This window comes from Corythoichthys intestinalis, chromosome 22 (assembly GCF_030265065.1).
Source record: "Corythoichthys intestinalis isolate RoL2023-P3 chromosome 22, ASM3026506v1, whole genome shotgun sequence".
Taxonomy (NCBI): Eukaryota; Metazoa; Chordata; class Actinopteri; order Syngnathiformes; family Syngnathidae; genus Corythoichthys; species Corythoichthys intestinalis.
In genome coordinates, this window is record NC_080416.1 from 13,513,724 (window position 1) to 13,529,642 (window position 15,919).

Consider the following 15,919-nt stretch of genomic DNA (forward strand, 5'->3'; position numbering starts at 1 on the left):
TGAACACCTTTTTAGTGTAATCATTTGGAATGATAATTTTCAACCTTTCCCTTTTTGAAAGAGAAAACACTTAATGGGCTTGTTTAAAAATGTGAATAATATTTAATGTAAGGCTGCCAAACGATTAAAATTTTTAATCGAGTTAATTACAGCTTAAAAATTAATTAATCGTAATTAATCGCAATTCAAACCATCTATAAAATATGCCATATTTTTCTGTAAATTATATATATATATGTTCTGTAAAATGTTGGAATGGAGAGATAAGACACAAGATGGATATATACAGTGGGGAGAACAAGTATTTGATACACTGTAAATGGGAAAACCCATTGGCAGTGTATCAAATACTTGTTCTCCCCACTGTACATTCAACATACGGTACATAAGGACTGTAGTGGGCATTTCACTCTACTGTCATTTAAATCTGTCTATGCTGTCCTCACTCCGAAGCGTCTACTTTTTCCAAAGCTAGACAGCTAGTGAACGACGCCTTAATAATCAGACTTCTTCCTTTTTCATCTGATTTATTAATAAAATAGCCTCAAACCATTGTCCTCTTTAGACCGTCGTAAAACTACCAAAAAAAAGTACACAAGCATTGCATTAGCAACAACGTTAGCTTAGCACGCTATACAGGTTCACTAAACATAAACAAAAAGCGTCTCATACAAAAAATAGAACATTTCGCTTACTAACATAATATGTACATTCTTTACAACAACCATACTTACGGACAAATCTTGTCCAAGGATCGTATAAGCACAACATCACAACGTAGGCGTCAGCCCGAGACGTCCTGCAGCCATAATGAACTGACAAGAAAACAAACCATGTCGCAAAGCGACCACAAGAGTTCGCTGTTAGACAGCACAAAAGCCTTGCTGTAAAACTTACCAAAAGGCAGAATACTGTCTGAGCGGGACCTGTGCGTTAATTGCGTCAAATATTTTAACGTGATTAATTTAAAAAATTAATTACCACGGGTTAACGCGATAATTTTGACAGCCCTAATTTAATGATTTGAGAATAATGCTGAATCACTTTGATTTAGGAAAACCAGACCTCTGTGACTTTTGACCTCATTACCAATAAATAGCGTACCGCATGAATGCTATCTTTAGACCGCAAGGCTGCGTGACGTCACCATCGTGAACCGGAAGGGGGTCAACATAGATGCGCACTCGCATACAACCCATGCTAGTACTGTTTGTTTTCTGCTGGTAATCTTTCAAAAACGAACATGCCGAGTAAATGCTGCTGCTGCTATGGAACTTGTAGAAACGACTTTAGACATTACGACTGTCCACATATGAAGAATGCTTTCTTCGTACGCTTCCCGAAGCCAAAAACTTAAGAGTGAAAAAATGAACAATGGCTCAACTTTTGCAAACGTCCAAAAGACCAGTTTAACGCCAGCAAGGTGAAGCCATTCACCTACAGATGACAATCCTGATCCATTGCCTGCCACAGCCAGCCCTGAAGAGGTAAGCCATTTTAAGTTTTACTTATTTTTTAGCGTGGCCTTTTGCAGTGCTGATTCTGTCTATCGATGATTGACCTGAAAAAAAATTAAATTCTATTTATATAGCACAACAGTAATTTAAGCCTATTTTTTTCTAAAATATGGATATTTAAATAAATTAGCCATGTTTAGCCTTGCTCTTTTTGTAGTAAGCCTGTTCATGCCTACAGGTAAGCTCTAGATTTAACAGCTTTACCTTTTCTGTTGTAAAGAAACAACCTTAGTGAGGGGGAAATGCCAATAAATTAATAGAATTAAGATTTGTTATTATTGAAAAAATTAAAAGTGTTCGTTGGCTGTCACTGAGTAGCATTTGCGATTGCTACACAAAAATAGTTATATGAATTACCCCCAACAACGGTCGTAGAGAGACGTAAGACAACCAGAGGATATAAAATATAAGACAGGGCATATGGTGGTAAAGGACAGCTTGTTCATATAGGAGACTGTCATTGTCTGTGGTGTAAGGCAATGCACGCAAGAAAAAGGTATAAAAAAAAAGCTACCGCTGGATAGGGTCGGCACTTTTTCCCGTCTTTTACAGCACTTGCATTCAAGCCATCTCTTTAACTAAACATTTGTATGTTCTTCCACATATTTACCAGTGAATTTGGCACCAGGGACATCATTTTCGGACAGAATTGGTAGGTTTAGCTGAGAAAACATGTTGTTCTTACACTTTTTACATGCATCTAGCATGAGGGACAAACACGATTTTGACCCCCCCCCAGCAACAGTTGCTAACGTCATCAATCAATCAATCAATCAATCAATCAATCAATCAATCAATCAATCAACTTTATTTGTATAGCACATTTAAAAGATCTGCAAAGGAGTCCAAAGTGCTCTACATACCATAAAACAGCAAAATAAGTTACCATTCAAAGATGAAAGAAACACATTAAAAAAATAAAATAAATAAAAGATGAGGTCATAAACGCAAGATTATTCAAACATTTAAAAACAAATAATAATATCTTAAAATGTATCCGGTAATATACTGGGAGCCAGTGAAGAGATGCTAAAATCGGGGTGATATGTTCGCGCCTACGGATTCTAGTTAGAAGTTGAGCAGCAGAGTTTTGTACAAGTTGCAGACGGGCCAGTGCAGCCTGACCGACACCTGCATAGAAAGAATTACCATAATCCAGCCGCGTTATGACAAAAGCATGAATCAATTTCTCCAAATCAGAGCGTGAAACAATGGATTTCACCTCAGCAATCTGGCGAAGCTGATAAAAACAGTCCCGTACGACACAAGAAATCTGCTTCTCAAATTTAAAATCAGAATCAAATTTGACCCCCAGATTTTTGACATAGTTTTTAAGAAACTCATAAATATTAATGAGCAAAGGTGACATGTTACGTGCGGTACGCTATCTAATCACTTCTTCCGTTTTATAACCATATCTTGCAAGTTTGATAGTCCCTTTATTCGTTCTTGATTTATTTTGAAGACAAACATCCAGAAAAACAGACATACGAAACCGAATAAATAAGACCCACCAGTAGATTTCACCGACTGGCGGAAGTAATAATTTGCTTAATATTTTAAAACGCAGCAGAACACAGAGATTTTTTACTTATTAGAACAGCTGGATGATTTCAGTGTGGGTCTTCAGCTTAGTGTTGTCTTTATGTGTCAAACATACATTTTCGAATTATGGCCAACACATCATAAAACATTTTCCCACATGTTCTTGAAGACTTCATGTTTTTTTTTAATGTTTTTTTTTTTTTTTTTTTTTTAAACAAAATTACAACTGTAGTCCCGGCATATGAAGGATATGGAAGATTATTGTCACATGTAGGAAACAGCCAGTTGTGCTTAAAGCATCTTCTTCTTGTCTTTGAACTAGTTTAGGAATTCAAAGGTCATCACAGACCTGTCAGTTCAAACGATGGGTATGAGTTTCCTGTTTTGGCAGAACAGCTGGGCGACTTGGTGATCTTCCAGCAGCGACTTGGAAAAAACTGCCTCGCGTGACTGCGATGCACAGCTGAGTCACAACTTCAGAGATGATCCATTATGAGTCACTCGGAATTTAAGCGCCCAATACTTCCATTCAGGAGCTATCTTGAGTAACAGTGTTTTCAAAACACAACAGAATTTCACATGACGACATCTGTCTAAACGTAACAAGTTAACTCACTCATTGCCATTGACAGCGATTGACATCCAATCCAACCCAATGATACAGTGGGGCAAATAAGTATTTAGTCAACCACCAATTGTTCAGGTTCTCCTACTTGAAAAGATGAGAGAGACCTGTAATTGTCAAGATGGGTAAACCTCAACTATGAGAGACAGAATGTGGGAAAAAAATCAGAAAATCACTTTGATTTTTAAAGAATTTATTTCCAAATTAGAGTGGAAAATAAGTATTTGGTCACCTACAAACAAGCAAGATTTCTGAATGTCAGATGTCTAACTTCTTCTAACGAGGTCTAACGAGGCTCCACTCGTTACCTGTATCAATGGCACCTGTTTTAACTCATTATCGGTATAAAAGACACCTGTCCACAACTCAGTCAGCCACACTCCAAACTCCACTATGGCCAAGACCAAAGAGCTGTCTAAGGACACCAGAGACAAAATTGTAGACCTGCACCAGGCTGGGAATACTGACTATGCAATAGGTAAAACGCTTGGTGTAAAGAAATCAACTGTGGGATCAATTATTAGAAAATGGAAAACATACAAGACCACTGATAATCTCCTTCGATCTGGGGCTCCATGCAAGATCTCACCCCGTGGCATTAAAATGATAAGAACGGTGAGCAAAAATCCCAGAACCACACGGGCGGACCTAGTGAATGACCTACAGAGAGCTGGGACCACAGTAACAAAGGCTACTATCAGAAACACAATGCGCCGCCAGGGACTCAAATCCTACAATGCGAGAAATGTCCCCCTACTGAAGCCAGTACTCGTCCAGGCCCGTCTGCGGTTCGCTAGAGAGCATTTGGATGATCCAGAAGAGGACTAGGAGAATGTGTTATGGTCAGATGAAACCAAAATAGAACTTTTGATAGAAACACAGTTTCTTGTGTTTGGAGGAGAAAGAATACTGAATTGCATCCGAAGAACACCATACCCACTGTGAAGCATTGGGGTGGAAACATCGTGCTTTAAGGCTGTTTTTCTGCAACGGGACCAGGACGACTGATCTGTGTAAAGGAAAAAATGAATGGGGCCATGTATCGAGAGATTTCGAGTGAAAATTTCCTTCCGTCAGCAAGGGCATTGAAGATGAGACGTGGCTGGGCCTTCCAGCATGACAATGATGTCAAACACACAGCTAGGGCAACAAAGGAATAGCTTCGTAAGAAGCATTTCAAGGTCCTGGAGTGGCCTAGCCAGTCTCCAGATCTCAACCCCATAGAACATCTGTGGAGAGAGTTGAAAGTCCATGTTGCCCAACGACAGCCCCAAAACATCACTGCTCTAGAGGAGATCTGCATGGAGGAATGGGCCAAAATACCAGCAACAGTGTGTGAAAAGCTTGTGAGGAGTTACAGAAAACGTTTGGCCTCCGTTATTGCCTACAAAGGGTACATAAAGTATTGAGATGCAGTTTTGGTATTGACCAAATACTTATTTTCCACCATGATTTGCAAATAAATTCTTTAAAAATCGAACAATGTGATTTTCTGGGTTTGTTTTCCACATTCTTTCTCTCATGGTTGAGGTTTACCCATGTTGACAATTACAGGCCTCTCTAATATTTTCAAGTGGGAGAACTTGCACAATTAGTGGTTGACTAAATACTTATTTGCCCCACTGGTTGGCAAAATGGATTAGACATGTATTGCCGTCAATTCCTATTTCAGGTCACCTTAATAAAGGTCATCATATTTCAAGGTGAAAGAATATTTAAGAAATGCTGTTTTGCTGTCAGTATGAAAAAAACGGACTGGGTCAAACTATATGTACATGAGTTAATAACATGAGCAATTTATCAAGTAACTGAATAAACCTTTACACAGACAATCAAGTGTGCATCCTATTGCCACCATGACAACCTTGCATTACAGAGAAGGAAGCTGCTGGGAATCATTTCATTGCCTTTACCCACACAGGGCCTGAGTCCTGTCATTCATCTTGACTGACAGGTCCTTTTCAGGGTAAAGAAAAACCCAAGCAAATGGGGTCCCCAGATAAAAGCTGACAAACCAATCAAAAAGAGACAGAAATTAGGCTCGCTGACTTGAGAAGTGCCAGTCACGGTGATTGACGGGGCTTTCGCAGGTGACTCCTAGCCAGGCGAGCAGTGGGAAATGTCTGCTTAAGATCATACTTCATGCAGAAAATGCAATTAGCGTTGGGGCTTGATTTCTCCTGTAGATTTCTAACATCGATTGAAAATGATGGAAGTGTGACAAAAATGGTGGAGATTTTCAAGGCTCTGCTATACAGACAAGCATGAAAAAAACATGAATGCCTGTGAGAACAGAAGGCTGAAAATGCAGCATCTTGTACCTACTGAACTAAATATTCCGCTCATTACGCCATGATTTTGCAGCCATGATTCACATACTTAAATGCAAAATTTAACAATGACTCCCAATCGTTTCATGCCCATCCCTCATCTGACTGATGAAGTCATGTTAGGAGGAAGTTGAAGGACTCAAATGAATCCCAAGACGTGCTGCTAATAACGAGATAAATGTGAAAAAAAAAAAAAAAAAAAACGTCAAAACTTGACTGTTGGATTTTCTTCCCTAAAGCCTCACATAATGATCTGTAAATCCCATTAGAGCCATGGTGACAGAGCATGAACTCAGCTCGCTTTTATGTGTTTAATCCTCACATGGGGACTTGAAAGCAACAAACCATCTGATGGCGAGATGAGCCCGATCGACTTCGGCTCTGATTAGCCGCGCGCGCATGTAAAGAGGTCGGGTTTTCGCGTAGCGAGTCCCGCTGAAGGGAGACTAGCGCGCATCTCGTCATGTCATCGCTGATGCCCCGAGTGTTGACGTGTTGTGCCAAGCGCCTCATTCATAACTTATGATACTAGCGGCGCTAATGGCGCGGGCGGTTTAGCCAAACATAATGAAACGCGATGAGTAAAAGGAATGGGAGACGCGTGGCTGTCATTTGCGCGCCGCTTAACGGCATGAAAGAGCAAATCAAACGTCGGGAATTCTTGACGGCGGGGCTAAGTGGATGCCCGGATTTAAAACATTAATCAATAAGCGTCAATTAGCATCACAAGACGCTCTTTGGGGCGAAGACTGGCATGCGGGGAGATATGCTTGATAAATTGTTGAGCGTCTTAAAATGTTTTGCACTCATAGAAATCACAGACATCCGTTTGTGTGCTCATGGAATGTGTCATCGCTGTCATTTACAGTAAATACCAAAACTAGATTTAAATTATGCAGAACTTCTTGAAAACTCTTCAATTTAAGATTGTTGGGGAAAAGTTGCACTGTAACTAAAGACTTGAATTTTGGCTTTGTAAAACAAATCAATTCCTTTCAAATTCTCATTCATGATGCTTTACTGATTGGGTGACATTGATAGCAATCAGTGGTATTTTGGCAGCCCTAATTTTCGTCTATGTCTTTTGGACGAAAATACTTATTAGTTAGTCGTAGGCATATTTTAGTCATCTCAAAATGTGTTTGTCTCGGTCTAGTTTTAGTCAAAGAAAACTCAAATTTCATTTGGTTTTAGTCGACCATTACTCCAAATGTTTTCGTCTGTGAATAGATGACTACATGTTTCCAGCAATTTTAAACGAACATCGAAAGACAAGCACATAATTGTAGAGTCTACAAGGACATCGCCATTTTTTTGTTATGGTAATACACGATCAGCACATCACATACAGTGGGGCAAATAAGTATTTAGTCAACCACTAATTGTGCAAGTTCTCCCACTTGAAAATATTAGAGAGGCCTGTAATTGTCAACATGGGTAAACCGCAACCATGAGGGACAGAATGTGGAAAAAAAAAAACAGAAAATCACATTGTTTGATTTTTAAATAATTTATTTGCAAATCATGGTGGAAAATAAGTATTTGGTCTATACCAAAAGTTCATCTCAATACTTTGTTATGTACCCTTTGTTGGCAATAACGGAGGCCAAACGTTTTCTGTAACTCTTCACAAGCTTTTCACGCACTGTTGTTTGTATTTTGGCCCATTCCTCCATGCAGATCTCCTCTAGAGCAGTGATGTTTTGGGGCTGTCGTTGGGCAACACGGACTTTCAACTCCCTCCTCATCCCGTGGCGTCAAAATGATAACAAGAACGGGGAGCAAAAATTCCAGAACCACACAGGGGGACCTAGTGAATGACCTACAGAGAGCTGGGACCACAGTAACAAAGGCTAATATTAGTAACACAATGCACCGCCAGGGACTCAAATCCTGCACTGCCTGACGTGTCCCCCTGCTGAAGAAAGTACACGTCCAGGCCTGTCTGCGGTTCGCTAGAGAGCATTTGGATGATCCAGAAGAGGACTGGGAGAATGTGTTGTGGTCAGATGGAACCAAAATAGAACATTTTGGTAGAAACACAGGTTCTCTTGTTTGGAGGAAAAAGAATACTGAATTGCACCATACCCACTGTGAAACATGGGGGTGGAAACATCATGCTTTGGGGCTGTTTTTCTGCAAAGGGACAAGGACGACTGATTTGTGTAAAGGAAAAAATGAATGGGGCCATGTATCGAGAGATTTTGAGTGAAAATCTTCCATCAGCAAGGGCATAGAAGATGAGACGTGGCTGGGTCTTTCAGCCAGAAAATCTGCGGAGGGAGTTGAAAGTCCGTGTTGCCCAACGACAGCCCCAAAACATCACTGCTCTAGAGGAGATCTGCATGAAGGAATGGGCCAAAATACAAGCAACAGTGTGTGAAAAGCTTGTGAAGAGTTACAGAAAACGTTTGGCCTCTATTTTTGCCAACAAAGGATACATAACAAAGTATTGAGATGAACTTTTGGTATCGACCAAATACTTATTTTCCACCATGATTTGCAAATAAATTATTTAAAAATCAAACAATGTGATTTTCTGTTTTTTTTTTTTCCACATTATGTCTCTCATGGTTGAGGTTTACCCATGTTGACAATTACAGGCCTCTCAAATATTTTCAAGTGGGAGAACTTACATAATTACTGGTTGACTAAATACTTATTTGCCCCACTGTAAGTAACACAATATCAAACTCTTCTACGATGCATGGCAACTCCACATACGAAAATAAGAAAATGTGACACATTGGCTAGGGTTCATACTGGAGGTCTTGAATAAATCCGATTTTTTTTGTGCTTTTCCGACTCGAGTGAAGCATTAACTTGACGGTCTGAACGGAACAAGTCGCATAGAAGTGGACCATTTCAAATCCCATCTGGGTCACTTTCGAACGTGGTTTAAATCTGATCTGGGCCACATTTTTCTAGAATGTGGCGGCGGTCTGAACTGTCAAGTATCCCAAATCGGAATTATTGCAGCAATTACGCTAGCAAAGAGTGAGAGCAGCACGCAAGACTGCAGCGATGTAGCTGTTCATTAGCGTTTGCGCCTAGCTTAAACTCGGTTTTACTATGAAGAAAAAGATAAGCCTGATAATGCTCGGTTTCTGACTGCGCATCAAATGAGCAATATTTCAGTATTGCCTACATGGCCGAGTCGGGGCAAACAGATGTCATGCAAGCACAGTGCGTAGTTATTTGTTATGCTTCTTCTGCTCATGCAGGTCAGTTCGCTCAGCGCGTGTCGGACTGCGAATTAGTGCGCATGCGTAATAGTTGAATGGGCTCAATGGACAAAGGGAGTCTGAATGGGCACGCCAAAAAAACATATGACAAAAAATTGGAATTGTGCATTAAGACCTGAAGTATGAACCTAGCCATTGTGAACTTATGACGGAAACTGGTGAATTTTCATCTCTTTCTCTTGTCGTCAGACGAAAACTTGCATTCATTTCGTTATGTTCTAGTCATCGTCATCAAAAAATTGTTAGTTGAGAAATATTTTGGCTATTGTCGACAAAAACAGCCCTGATAGCAATCGACGTCCAATCCAGCCAATGAGTTGATGATGTACTTTATTCTCAAAACTTATGTACATCTTACTCAACAAAGAAAAAAAAAGTTTTCCATTTTGTAGCTCCATCACACTATTCCACTGAACCACTTTATATTCAGACTTATAAATTTATCACCATCGCACCCAATGGAAATGAGTTTGACCTGGCTGCGGCGGGCTCGTGTTTACAAGCTCCTTTGTGAATATGACTTTACAACAAACTACTTACAGCCGCTACTGTGGGTTTAATGTGTGTCATCCTGTAAAAGACAACAATAAAAAAATAAAAGCTGACAAGTGTGCACTATTGGCTGGGGTTTGCCAAACGGAAAATCTCAAATCATTACCATTTTGATTGATGTGATACCGTTTGGCAAGACAAAATGTTGACAAACTTGACACAAATGTCAAAAAACTAACGTAGTAAGCTAGCCATTTTAGGTTGATTTTGGGCAGTTGACCTACAGGTTTTCTACAGTGGCTACTAAAGTGTTGTAATGTATACTAGACAGATCAGTGATGCGAAACTGACAAACATTTGAGTTTTTGTGTGCTTGTATCAAACAAAATCTTGCTCGTGAGAAACGCACAAACATCACTGATCGACTATCTGCTTGTAATTGAAACTTGTATAACATTAATGCAATCCAAATGAAACTGCTACCTACAGTGGGGCGAATAAGTATTTAGTCAACCACTAATTGTGCAAGTTCTCCCACTTGAAAATATTAGAGAGGCCTATAATTGTCGACATGGGTAAACCATGAGAGACAATGTGGAAAAAACCCAGAAAATCACATTGTTTGATTTTAAAGGAATTTATTTGCAAATCATGGTGGAAAATAAGTATTTGGTCAATACTAATAGTTCATCTCAATACGTTGTTATGTACCCTTTGTAGGCAATAACGGAGGCCAAACTTTTTCTGTAACTCTTCACAAGCTTTTCACACACTGCTGCTGGTATTTTGGCCCATTCTTCCATGCAGATCTCCTTTAGAGCAGTGATGTTTTGGGGCTGTTGTTGGGCAACACGGACTTTCAACTCCCTCCGCAGATTTTCTATGGGGTTGAGATCTGGAGACTGGCTAGGCCACTCCAGGACCTTGAAATGCTTCTTACGAAGCCACTCATTTGTTGCCCTGGCTGTGTGTTTGGGATCATTGTCATGCTGAAAGACCCAGCCACGTCTCATCTTCAATGCCCTTGCTGATGGAAGGAGTTTTTCCACTCAAAATCTCTCGATACATGGCCCCATTCATTCTTTCCTTTACACAGATCAGTCGTCCTCGTCCATTTGCAGTAAAACAGCACCAAAGCATGATGTTTCCACCCCAATGCTTCACAGTGGGTATGGTGTTCTTCGGATGCAATTCAGTATTCTTTCTCCTCCAAACACGAGAACCTGTGTTTCTACCAAAAAGGTCTATTTTGGTTTCATCTGACCATAACACATTCTCTCAGTCCTCTTCTGGATCATCCAAATGCTCTCTATCGAACCGCAGACGGGCCTGGATGTGTACTGGCCTCAGCAGGGCGACATGTCTGGCAGTGCAGGATTTGAGTCCCTGGGGGCGCATTGCGTTACTGATAGTAGCCTTTGTTACTGTGGTCCCTGCTTACTGTAGGTCATTCACTAGGTCCCCCAGTGTGGTTCTGGGATTTTTGCTCACCATTCTTGTTATCATTTAGACACCACGGGGTGAGATCTTGCATGGAGCCACAGATCGATGGAGATACTCAGTGGTCTTGTATGTCTTCCATTTTCTTATAATTGCTCCCATAGTTGATTTCTTTACACCAAGCGTTTTACCTATTGCAGATTCAGTCTTCCCAGCCTGGTGCAGGTCTACAATTTTGTCTCTGGTGTCCTTCGACGGCTTTGATCTTGGCCATAGTGGAGTTTGGAGTGTGACCTGTGGACAGGTGTGTTTTATACCAATAATGAGTTAAAACAGATGCCATTAATACAGGTAACGAGTGGAGCCTCGTTAGAAGAAGTTCGACCTCTTTGACAGCCAGAAATCTTGCTTGTTTGTAGGTGACCAAATACTTATTTTCCACTCTAATTTGGAAATAAATTCTTTAAAAATCAAACAATGTGATTTTCTGTTTTTTCCACATTCTGTCTCTCATGGTTGAGGTTTACCCATGTTGACAATTACAGGCCTCTCTAATCTTTTCAAAAGGGAGAACTTGCACAATTGGTGGTTGACTATATACAGTACTTATTTGCCCCACTGTAACCACAAAAAAGCACAATCTCGAAATTGAACTAATTGAATCCAAGCTATTTCCTTGAGATATAAACAGTATTCCTTGTGCCACCCCAAATGTATTCTATCATTCGGACTAATGCTGACAAAATCCCAAAGAAGACAATTGTCATCACTATTTTATCAGGCAGCCAAGAGCGAAAACGTCAACCATCAGCAGTATTCGGAAATCCGGCAGAGTGAAAAGCTAATCACGTTCACTATCATTTAGGTGGGCTGCCAAGACGGGACAAGCAACGCTTTCATGGCAGGTGGAGGTCTTAACCGAAGTGGAGGGAGAGGAAATTAAGAAAAATCCAGTCAACGTCGAACAGTCAATCAATAGTCAGCTCGTTCGTGAATCTCTTCAGCTTGATTTGATCCGGGGCGGCAGGCTTTGATGGCCATCACGTCGTTTGCCTTCAAGCACGAGCAGTAAAACCTGTCGCTATCTCTTCTGCTCATCTTTCCTATTACAATTCATTCATGACCGACAATTGATTCTTTAACTTGTTCCCAACTTTCAAAAGTACATTAACTTCAAGCACAGAGGTGATAAGCTAGACTGTAAAGACTGATTGTGTATTAAATCGCAACACATTTCACGTATATTTTCATGCTAATAAGCTAGTGCGAGGCGGCCACGCCCTCTGGTGAAGAGGCGTGACGCTCCGTTTTGAAATCACAACAATATTATTCCGCTTAAGCGCTCACGGTTTGAGGCGTTCAAAATGAGATTTAAATGAAAGCCGACAAATTAATGAGCATGCTAATCACGGGATGTGTCTCCTTTGTCCTAAAGTTAAATTTGCTGTACGGGACACCAGTGCAGCACGCTGGCTTGCCTGGGAAAGAAAAAAAAGCAAAAAACAGATGTGATCTACTCTAAGGTTGCCCCAGGCAACAAAAATGTTAATTGGGCTTCTAATATGCTATTTTGCTGGCCACAATCTGTAAATACAGCTTAACATCACTGTGATTAACCAAGCAGGCGGACGTGTGCAACCACTTAATATTGTTTCAATGCTAATCAGAGTGGCCAGAATATTTGAGGCTTCAATAATGGCAGAATATATATAAAAAATACATGTATTTAACATTTTGCTCACATTCCATGCATAGAATAGTATAGAATGGTCTTTATTGTAACTGTATACAAAGAAGTGAACATTGTGAAACAACAAAATTTGACGGTTCCCATTCAAGTACAGTGGAACCTCTACTGAAGAATGTCTCCACATTTTCAGGTTAAGACACACTTCAATGGGAAAATATTGCCTCTTGTTAAGAAAGAAATTTCTGGATACGGAAGGCAAAAATACAGTATGGCTGGTACTCGCAGCTCCTAGAGTCGACCGAACGTAACACACTTATAGTTGCTTTGCCATTGGCTATTGCCTAGCATTCCTGGCATCCAATTGGCCAAGAGGGACCTCTACTGTATGTGTATGTGTGTATCCCAACAAGGCATGTGCCAGTATGAGATTTTGACGGTATGATAACCTCAACTCATTTGTTCCCAAAAACGTATAAACATGTTCTATTTTTAATTGTTTCAGTGTCCCAAAGACGTCTTTTACGTTTTTTTTCACAAGAGACATCTCTGGTTTCAGATTCAACTTAGCTCCAAAGTACAATGCTGAAAATCCATTTTAAAGCAATAAAACTGGCCACTGGAGGGCAGTAGTGCATTTGGTAAGACCCGTATCCCCGAATCAACGGAACGAATGGTCGGGCCGCACGGCCGGGGCGCCGGCGAAGGAAGACCGAATGGACGTCCAGGATATCAGGCGGCGGACGACCGAGCAGAACACCCGGGACCACCAGTGCACCGGACGATACCGTTAAGTCTGTGCTCCTCGCCGAGCAGAGACAGGCGGCGATGAGGGAAAAGTTTACCCTGCTGTCGCAGCCACAACTACGTCATCTCTCAGTTAGTTATGTGTAAATAAATTATTACATTGCTATCAAAAGCTCTATTTCTTTTGTTGTTTATGTTATTTTGTAAAAGGAAAAGATTATTCAGATGTTTGCGATGTTACTAAAGCAAAAAATAGCTGTGTTAAAGTCAAAGTTATGTTTGAAATGTATGCTTTCACAAAAAGCTCAATTTCCCTGTTTTTTTCATCAGAAATTGGAAAATTGCTCAAACTAAGCTATTTTCTAATGCTGATTTTCTGAAGAATTCTAAAGAACTAACTTTTTTTTTCCTGCTGAAAGAAGAGAGTCTAATCTTTCTTTTGGTGGGTTCCATGTTTATATAGCAATAGAACAGAATTTTCTGTGGGCCTTGCAAAATCAGTCAAAATCCAGTAAAACGGCCGGGAGCGAAGGGGGTTGCACTGGTGAAAATGGCTGGGAGTGAATGAGTTAAGCAAAAATACCGCGGTACCATGGTATTGCAATTATACTTTTAAAATGTGATCTTTTGAGATGGGTTAAAAAAATAAAAATTAAATTAAAAAAAAAAAAAAAAAAAACTTTGATTAACACAATTTTTTTTTTTTTTTAACAGTTTTCACAACATATTTGTAAATTGGAACATCAACATGGATATAATGTTAAAATAAATGAATAAAATAACAAAAAAAACCCAAATATTTTAATCAAAATTGAAATAAATAGAACTTATAGACTAAACCCACATCTACAGCTCAAGTTACTCAACATTAGAACAAGAAGAAAAGAAATAAAAACTGGACTTAAACAATATATCAATTTGATTTTATGATGAGGATAGTCAATTAAATGTGAAATCATGCTGGAGGTCCTGCTGTCCTTCCTCCTCTAAGCCGCGGCCGTCTGTTTCTTTTCGGTAGCCGAAGTACTCCCATACTAGCGACTTTTTTGAGGGGGGAAAAGATCAGGTGTAGTTTCAACACTTTCAGCCATTGTGTCTATTCTACAGCACAGTGACAGACACAGGAAAGACCAACAACCGGAGGGGGAAGGGTGAGCGCTGCCGCTCCATTTCTTGGTGCATTTTTGTGACAGAAAAATTAGCTAATACCGTACTATGGTATGGTGGAAAATTTTATTGGTTTTGAAACCGTGAGATTTTTATACCACGGTAAACCTTGGAACCAGTAACCGGCACATACCTAATCCCAACTCAGATTGTATGTTTATTGTGCAATAATATAATTGCAACATGCATTTGTTACATGTTTTGATGCATTTTCATGCATTATAAACTATTTATATTTGAATTCTGGGATGTTTATTAGGGCTTCTACATGGAAAACGAGTCTCTATTTACAGAATTTCCAAGTTAAGAAACTACTTCAGGACAAATTAGAGGTACTACTGTATATGCCTTTGTACGGAAATGTATCGATTAAATGAAAAATAATGTCACGAACAGTAAAATCATTAGTGTTACAAAAACTATTAAAAAAATTTAAAAATGTGAACGAAGAAGAACTTATCAAATTAAGTTAAACAAATTTAAGTGGCAATCCTATTTGTTTTCCTTTTCACATTCATATACTATTTATAATGGATTAACACCAAAAATTGAACTGGAAAATAGTTAAAAATTCCTTTTTAAAAGTAACTACATTTGTGTGGATGGTGAGAACATTGCGAATAACTTTCTAAATACAGCATACTTTATTCTTTTTCACTATTGTTCTATAAATGCATATGATTCATTCAATTCATTGCTAAAATGAAAAAGAACAGGTAAATAATACATTGCATTAAACAATAAAATTTAATTTTCATATATAGGGTTCTGCCCCACCCCCCTCCAATGTATTAATATTTAATTCAACAACTTTTGGCAATGTCTCCAGTGCCACTTTAGCACTAAAATAGTTTGAGAAGTGCCGTGTTGTAATTGTTCCACGTTAAGCTGGTGGAATGGTCGCAGACAGACATGCATTATTTTGACAGTAATGCACTAAAATGGCCTATCAACAGCAAACAAGCGTCAGTGCTGGCGGAGACAACCTATGTTGCTTATTGCCGTGCATTAGGACCTTAAAACGCTGCCAGAGTCACATTAATCCATCTCATTGCATAAAATTTCCATTTGATTTGTATGCGGAATTTTAGATGACCGGCAGAGCAGCGGAAAACCCTCATTAT

The 15,919-nt window shown here is 39.6% G+C and overlaps 1 protein-coding gene across 2 annotated transcripts in view; it reads right to left on the reverse strand.

Moving 5' to 3' along the window:
* The window catches only part of LOC130910532 (teashirt homolog 1-like), a 281,199-nt gene that overhangs the window by 174,708 nt on the left and 90,572 nt on the right, over window positions 1-15,919 (reverse strand). The window lies entirely within an intron of this gene.